The 8659-nt window shown below is 49.1% G+C and overlaps 1 pseudogene; it reads left to right on the forward strand.

The window, feature by feature from the left end:
• The first annotated feature begins 2596 nt into the window (after window positions 1-2596).
• On the forward strand, window positions 2597-2713 carry LOC136634008 (5S ribosomal RNA; annotated as a pseudogene).
• Window positions 2714-8659: the final 5946 nt, after the last annotated feature.

Genomic DNA, 8659 nt, shown 5'->3' on the forward strand with positions numbered 1-8659 from the left:
CTATACAGAGGATGGAGATTGCTTCCCCGTATCCGTATCAGCCCCTATTAAGAAGCAAACCATATATTGTACACCGTTCAATTGATTTAAAAAAACAAATTGTTTCCAATCTTTCAGGCCATGTGTACCTTGATTTGGTGGCATCGATAAAATTTAAACAAGACAGCTTAAGATAAAATCACCATTGTTAGGATTTAGCATTCCATGAGTTTGGGAACAGGTTTTATCTGATGGGCAGCACAATCAAAACTGTGGGTCACGAGCCACTAGGTGGGTCGCGAGCCAATTTCAGTTTTGAGAAACGCTGTTCTGTTCTGTTCTCACAAGGGTTCCTGGCTAGGTGGAGCTCTCTTGCACCAAACCTAGAGTTGCAAATAGATTTGGCTGTGAAGTGAGTCTGTTCAAAAGACCAGCTCTCACACACACACACACACACACACACACACACACACACACACACACACACACACACACACACACACACCCCCCCCCCGGCCGCTTTTCTGATTTGTAAACACAGCCAGGATAGCTCCATGCTGGGGATCTATTCCCCAGGGCATTCATGCCATTAGCATTTAGGTGTCAGGTCAAAATGGTGTGTAATTTTTCCCCTTCCCCTCTGGGTATTTTACTACTATCTAATCAACTGGAGTCTGAAGCTTGTTTCTGACCTTTATGATACTGTGGTTTTTACACTTCTGTTTGCTAAAAGGTCTCTAGTATTCTTCACTGTTAATTTAGGAACGTGGACAGCTTTTAAGGCGTTTGTGTTCATCTTAGGATAGTTCAATAGGATGGAGAGTTCATATGTTTGAGATACGAAGCACAAAACAATGGTCTTCAAACTTCTTTGTGCCACGACTCCCAGTAAAGACTTTATTTATTTATTTACGAGGCTGGGAACCCACCACCAGTCCTGCCCCCCCTGGACCGGATCCACCCACCCTCACTTCTGCATGCTCTGATTCCCCCTGCCTCTTGTATCTCCACAACAACCCTGTGAGGTAGTACCCTAAGCAGGGCTGGCCTTAGGAGCCGTGAGGAAGGACAGCAAAAAAGAGACTGTGCGGGATGAACTCAAGTTTTGATAAGGCTGTATCATGAACTGGATCAAGCCCTCTCTCGCACAGGCTTTGGAAGGTTGTCGTGACCCCCCGAAATGAGGTTTCGCTACCCCATTGAGGTCCCGACCCACAGGTTGAAGAACACTGTTTTAAATGATGGAAAGTGGGGTTCGGCCTGAAGGCTTTGTAAAGAAGATTTCTGGTTAGTTGTTCAGGAGGCCCTGAGGAGTGATTCTGTTCTGGGAGTTGATGGTTGAGAGGTTAACACTTAAGAGGCATTTTCAGATATCAGGGGAGGTGTCCCCCAGGGAAGAGCTGATGCAAGGAAGAAACGGAAATTTGGCTCTATAGGCGCAGAGAAGGAGCACAGAGGGTCTTTTGGGGTGCAGGGCCTCTCGTTAACATTTTAAAGAGACCAGTGTTCTGGCTTCAGGTCAAACTAGCTTGGCTTTGTACACCAACTGATGGTAGCTCTCTGAGGTTCCAGATTGGGGGGTCTTGACAACCCTACCTGGAGATGCCAAGGATTGAACCTGGGACCTTCAGTGTGTCAAGTTTGGCCATGATGACCCCAATGTTCTATTGCTCACTTCCTCTAGAGAAAGAGGACCTCCTTGCTCCTAGCTAAACCAAACATTGGCTTTTACATATTGGCTCACCGCATTGCAAATAGAGCATTGCAAATAGAGACTGATAAAGCAGAGAGTCATTGATTCAAGCTCCCTCTAGTGGTAGCTGGAATATAAAGCAGTCTCTCTCTCTCTCTCTCTCTCTCTCTCTCTCTCTCTCTCTCTCTGTGTGTGTTTGTGTGTGTGTGTGTGTGTGTGTGTGTGTGTGTGTGTTTACAGGTTAACATGGTTTTTGCTTTTTGCTATCCATACTGTTTGGAATGGGGGGAAAAAGCTGGGAATAAAATGAATCAAACTGTACAGACTTGCATCTAGTGCCCAAAGATGGCAAGCTATGTTTTAAATCCCCAGCTTATTATTTCAATTTCCTGCTATCGTTTGCCAGTTTGCTATTTTATTTCTAGGGCTGCTAGGGGTGTGAAAGAAAGGGTAGTCCATTAATGAACTTGAAAGCATCCCCCAGAGTACCTTTTGGATAACCTTTAAAAAAAAATTAAAGCACGAGGCTTTTAAGCGTGATGGTTTGAGCTGAGCTGCCCTTGTTATGCAAGATCAGAAGGGCAATTTTCCACACCTCAGGAACCTTTGGAAGTGCGCAGAGGAAGCACCTGCTGTTCAACGTGTCAGGGCTCCACGTTCAACGAGCTGGAGAAGTGCGGTTGGTTGATGAGGCTGCCATGGATCGGCAAGCCAGGCGATGGGAGGGAGATGCCAGCACAGCTGGTGTCAGGGAGTGCTGAAGTCTGGTCATTGCCAAGGCAGATTGCCGAAACTGGCAGATTGCCCACAGCTGCAGCAGCTCCACTGTCCCCACTGCACCGGCAGAAGAGGAGAGCATGATGCGCAACAATTCTCAGTTTGTCCACATTGCCTCTTCCAGATTAAGCACTATGGAGAGGGCATGACAGCAACTGTTACCCTGCACATGCCTGATCTCGTCTGATCTCGGAAGCTAAGCAGGGTCAGGCCTGGTTAGTACTTGGATGGGAGACCGCCTGGGAATACCAGGTGCTGTAGGCTTATACCATGATCTCGGAAGCTAAGCAGAGTCAGGCCTGGTTAGTACTTGGATGGGAGACTGCCTGGGAATACTGGGTGCTGTAGGCTTATACCATGATCTCAGAAGCTAAGCAGAGTCAGGCCTGGTTAGTACTTGGATGGGAGACTGCCTGGGAATACCGGGTGCTGTAGGCTTATACCATAGTCTTTCGAGACTGAAGGTTGCCAACCACCAGCCAGCTCCTTTCACTGGGAAAAGGGAAACTGTAAGAGAAGTCTGTTGGGTTCTCCAAATCTCATAAGAACATCAGAAAAGCCCCACTTGATCAGGCCAAAGGCCCATCTAGTCCAGCTTCCTGTATCTCACAGTGGCTCACCACCAGATGCTTCAGGGAGCACACCGGACAGGAAGTTACCTAGATCCTGTTGCCACTCCTTTGCACCTGGCATTCTGGGGTAGCCTACTTCTCAAACCAGAAGTTTGCACATACCCATCATGGCTTGTAAACTGTGATGGACTGGAATTATGTCCAACCCCCTTTGAAAGGCATCTGGGCCAGGTGCCATCACCACATCCTGTGGCAAGGAGTTCCACAGATCAATTACATGCTGGGGTGGGAGGGAGGTGGCAGGCCATGAGCCTCCAGATTCTGAAGTTTGTAACCATCTCAAGCTGGAGTTTAATGAATCAGGCTTGGTGTGGATTAGTCTTATCAGGTACCAGACAGAACCTCAATTTGCATAAGAACATAAGAACAGCCCCACTGGATCAGGCTATAGGCCCATCTAGTCCAGCTTCCTGTATCTCACAGCGGCCCACCAAATGCCCCAGGGAGCACACCACATCACAAGAGACCTCATCCTGGTACCCTCCCTTGCATCTGGCATTCTGACATAACCCATTTCTAAAATCAGGAGGTTGCGCTTACACATCATGGCTTGTACCCTGTAATGGATTTTTCCTCCAGAAACTTGTCCAATCCCCTTTTAAAGGCGTCCAGGCTAGATGCCATCACCACATCCTGTGGCAAGGAGTTCCACAGACCGACCACACGCTGAGTAAAGAAGCTTTACTCAGAGCTTCTGGGAAGAAAACAACGAAGAAATAATAATAATGTCTGTTCCCTATTTATTCTATGGAGCTTTTCCCAGATAATGGCTACCATTTACTTCAATGGGAAAATACACACTGATAGTGCCTCCTCCGGGACACTGAAGCCTCTTCTATCTCAGACAAGGGTGTCAAACGGGCTAAATAGCCATCATGCTGCCTGCTGAGGGCTGGGATTGATGTCATTAAGCAGGAAGTGATGTCATTAAGCTGGTGATAAATAAATAAGCACATTTTTCTCACCGATATAAACCATAAATAAGCACATTTTTGTCCCCTAGAAGCTCATCAGCTGTAAATGTCAGAAGAGAAAATGCACAAATCTTAATTGTATTTTCAAGGTATGAGAAAGTTATATGTCCATTTATCGTGTGGGCTGCTCTTTTAGCGATGACACCTGGGAGAACCTGAGGGCTGGATCAAGTGCTTCCAGGGGCTGTATCCAGTCCGTGGGCCTTACATTCGACACCCTGGTCTAAAGACTGTGTTTTTCACACCCATATACCCAATCTTAACTGAGGGAGCCTTTTGCTGATAATTTTTTTAAGCTTCCAAATGGGCAATGTTTTTCTGAATGCATTTGAGTGTTAATTATTCAGGGAAAACATGGATGGCGGAATGGAAGACAAACAGCTGCATCTGGGAAAAATCAGAGAGAGTGATTGGGGGGAGGATTGCAATGGGGCTTAGCGGAGGGGTGTCACTTGAGTCCAGAAAGGTTGGCAAAGTCCCCACTCCAAAGATGAAACTTCTCAACTGTCAAACTGGCCAGTAGATTCACAGATCTGGTGCAGTCCATCAGGCTGTGCTTTCTCAGTCCAGATGGCAAATGTGTCCAGGTCTCTGGGTCTTGCGCAGAGCGTGGGAAGCAACACCAAGGGGGGAACCAGGGACGCGTCCTCCTCTGAAGGCCAATTTTTCCTGACAGCTCGTTTTAATCTTTCAGCCCGTTGAAATCTGCTTGGCTGGGTCTCCCCCTTGGCTTTGCTGGGGCTGCAGAAGTGTTGGTGGTCATTGACATCCCCGGCTTGGGACTGGAGAATTAAGGTCTGGGTTTTATATTGCCATATAAGAGCAAAATATTCCAAATCCAGGCTGCCCTGGTCCCTTTACTATGCAGAAAGCAATCCTGGGCAGTGTGAAATGTTCCTGCGGGGAATAATTAAAAAGAACAACCAAGTCCAGATATCCCACAGCTTTATGGGACATAGAAGTGTCTTGCAATGCATTTCAGCAGACCAACTTGGTTCGCGTGAACTGAGTGGCACCCTGTTGGTGCCAGGAGAAAGGGAACGCTGGATCTCTGCCCCGATCATAAACCAATCTGTTTCCATCGAGGAGGAGGATGAAATTCCCCTGGCAAATGCACCTGGACTTATAAAGAAACAAATCCTGGCTGCTTCTGAAATGGTTCATTTTCCAGGCAAATAAAACCCACCTACGTAATACTGCATGGTTCTTCCTATCCCCTGAAAAGTTCAGAGGAGGTCTGCCCTGTATCCCACCCAGGGATATGCAGTCATTAGAGGCAGGTGAGGCAGACCCCCCCCCTCCAGCGTGGCCATGTTCTGAAAGCCGGAGAGGTCGCGCGCAGCCTCTTTGGCCCTCAGAACACGTCCAGACCTCAGGAAGGGTTGCATCCTGGGGTGAGCCAGAAGTGACGTCACTTCCAGCTCATGGGGTACCGTGACGTCATGTTCCTCACCAACGTAAGAAATCTTGGCACATCCCTGGTCCCACCACTGTCTGGCTGGTGAGCATATGGTACAGAATCTTTTTGGTCCTCAGCTCTCTACTGTCTTCCCTGTCTGGCCCCTTCCCCTCTTACCTAAATGACAAATCTCTTTCAAAAGGCTTTTTTTTTTTTGTGATGAGTGATTTGTCCTCATATTAATGCTGGATCCTGATCCTATTAAATGTTATTGATGACTTTTTAAAATGAGTTTTTCTAATGATTTGTGAGTCACGGCATGGGGGGGGGTGTTCCTCTGACTGAAAAGCAGATTAGAAATGCAGGTAATTAAACAGCCATGTTGTCGTTTTCAATATTTTTTATACCTTGTTTCTCCCTTCCCTGAATGGTGTGCTCCCTGGGGCATTTGATGGGCCGCTGTGAGATACAGGAAGCTAGACTAGATGGGCCTATGGCCTGATCCAGTGGGGCTGTTCTTATGTTCTTAACTACAATTCCCAAGAGGCCTTGCAGGTCTCTTGTTATCTGGTGTGCTCCCTGGGGCATTTGGTGGGCCGCTGTAAGATACAGGAAGCTGGACTAGATGGGCCTATGGCCTGATCCAGTGGGGCTCTTCTTATGTTCTTATGCTCCCTGGGGCATTTGGTGGGCCGCTGTGAGATACAGGAAGCTGGACTAGATGGGCCTGTGGCCTGATCCAGTGGGGCTGTTCTTATGTTCTTAACTACAATTCCCAGGAGGCCTTGCAGGTCTCTTGTTATCTGGTGTGCTCCCTGGGGCATTTGGTGGGCCGCTGTGAGATACAGGAAGCTGGACTAGATGGGCCTGTGGCCTGATCCAGTGGGGCTGTTCTTATGTTCTTAACTACAATTCCCAGGAGGCCTTGCAGGTCTCTTGTTATCTGTTGTGCTCCCTGGGGCATTTGGTGGGCTGCTGTGAGATACAGGAAGCTGGACTAGATGGGCCTGTGGCCTGATCCAGTGGGGCTGTTCTTATGTTCTTATGCTCCCTGGGGCATTTGGTGGGCCGCTGTGAGATCCAGGAAGCTGGACTAGATGGGCCTATGGCCTGATCCAGTGGGGCTGTTCTTATGTTCTTAACTACAATTCCCAGGAAGCCTTGCAGGTCTCTTGTTATCAGGTGTGCTCCCTGGGGCATTTGGTGGGCCGCTGTGAGATACAGGAAGCTGGACTAGATGGGCCTATGGCCTGATCCAGTGGGGCTGTTCTTATGTTCTTAACTACAATTCCCAGGAAGCCTTGCAGGTCTCTTGTTATCTGGTGTGCTCCCTAGGGCATTTGGTGGGCCGCTGTGAGATCCAGGAAGCTGGACTAGATGGGCCTATGGCCTGATCCAGTGGGGCTGTTCTTATGTTCTTAACTACAATTCCCAGAATGCCTTGCAGGTCTCTTGTTATCTGGTGTGCTCCCTAGGGCATTTGGTGGGCCGCTGTGAGATCCAGGAAGCTGGACTAGATGGGCCTATGGCCTGATCCAGTGGGGCTGTTCTTATGTTCTTAACTACAATTCCCAGAATGCCCTGCAGGTCTCTTGTTATCTGGTGTGCTCCCTAGGGCATTTGGTGGGCCGCTGTGAGATACAGGAAGCTGGACTAGATGGGCCTATGGCCTGATCCAGTGGGGCTGTTCTTATGTTCTTAACTACAATTCCCAGGAAGCCTTGCAGGTCTCTTGTTATCAGGTGTGCTCCCTGGGGCATTTGGTGGGCCGCTGTGAGATCCAGGAAGCTGGACTAGATGGGCCTATGGCCTGATCCAGTGGGGCTATTCTTATGTTCTTAACTACAATTCCCAGGAAGCCTTGCAGGTCTCTTGTTATCAGGTGTGCTCCCTAGGGCATTTGGTGGGCCGCTGTGAGATACAGGAAGCTGGACTAGATGGGCCTATGGCCTGATCCAGTGGGGCTGTTCTTATGTTCTTAACTACAATTCCCAGGAAGCCTTGCAGGTCTCTTGTTATCAGGTGTGCTCCCTGGGGCATTTGGTGGGCCGCTGTGAGATCCAGGAAGCTGGACTAGATGGGCCTATGGCCTGATCCAGTGGGGCTGTTCTTATGTTCTTAACTACAATTCCCAGGAAGCCTTGCAGGTCTCTTGTTATCAGGTGTGCTCCCTGGGGCATTTGGTGGGTCGCTGTGAGATACAGGAAGCTGGACTAGATGGGCCTATGGCCTGATCCAGTGGGGCTGTTCTTATGTTCTTAACTACAATTCCCAGGAGGCCTTGCAGGTCTCTTGTTATCTGTTGTGCTCCCTGGGGCATTTGGTGGGCTGCTGTGAGATACAGGAAGCTGGACTAGATGGGCCTGTGGCCTGATCCAGTGGGGCTGTTCTTATGTTCTTATGCTCCCTGGGGCATTTGGTGGGCCGCTGTGAGATACAGGAAGCTGGACTAGATGGGCCTGTGGCCTGATCCAGTGGGGCTGTTCTTATGTTCTTAACTACAATTCCCAGGAGGCCTTGCAGGTCTCTTGTTATCTGGTGTGCTCCCTGGGGCATTTGGTGGGCCGCTGTGAGATCCAGGAAGCTGGACTAGATGGGCCTATGGCCTGATCCAGTGGGGCTGTTCTTATGTTCTTAACTACAATTCCCAGGAAGCCTTGCAGGTCTCTTGTTATCAGGTGTGCTCCCTGGGGCATTTGGTGGGCCGCTGTGAGATACAGGAAGCTGGACTAGATGGGCCTATGGCCTGATCCAGTGGGGCTGTTCTTATGTTCTTAACTACAATTCCAAGGAAGCCTTGCAGGTCTCTTGTTATCTGGTGTGCTCCCTAGGGCATTTGGTGGGCCGCTGTGAGATACAGGAAGCTGGACTAGATGGGCCTATGGCCTGATCCAGTGGGGCTGTTCTTATGTTCTTAACTACAATTCCCAGAATGCCTTGCAGGTCTCTTGTTATCTGGTGTGCTCCCTAGGGCATTTGGTGGGCCGCTGTGAGATCCAGGAAGCTGGACTAGATGGGCCTATGGCCTGATCCAGTGGGGCTGTTCTTATGTTCTTAACTACAATTCCCAGAATGCCCTGCAGGTCTCTTGTTATCTGGTGTGCTCCCTAGGGCATTTGGTGGGCCGCTGTGAGATACAGGAAGCTGGACTAGATGGGCCTATGGCCTGATCCAGTGGGGCTGTTCTTATGTTCTTAACTACAAT

This window comes from Tiliqua scincoides, chromosome 13, assembly GCF_035046505.1.
Source record: "Tiliqua scincoides isolate rTilSci1 chromosome 13, rTilSci1.hap2, whole genome shotgun sequence".
In the NCBI taxonomy this organism is placed as follows: domain Eukaryota; kingdom Metazoa; phylum Chordata; class Lepidosauria; order Squamata; family Scincidae; genus Tiliqua; species Tiliqua scincoides.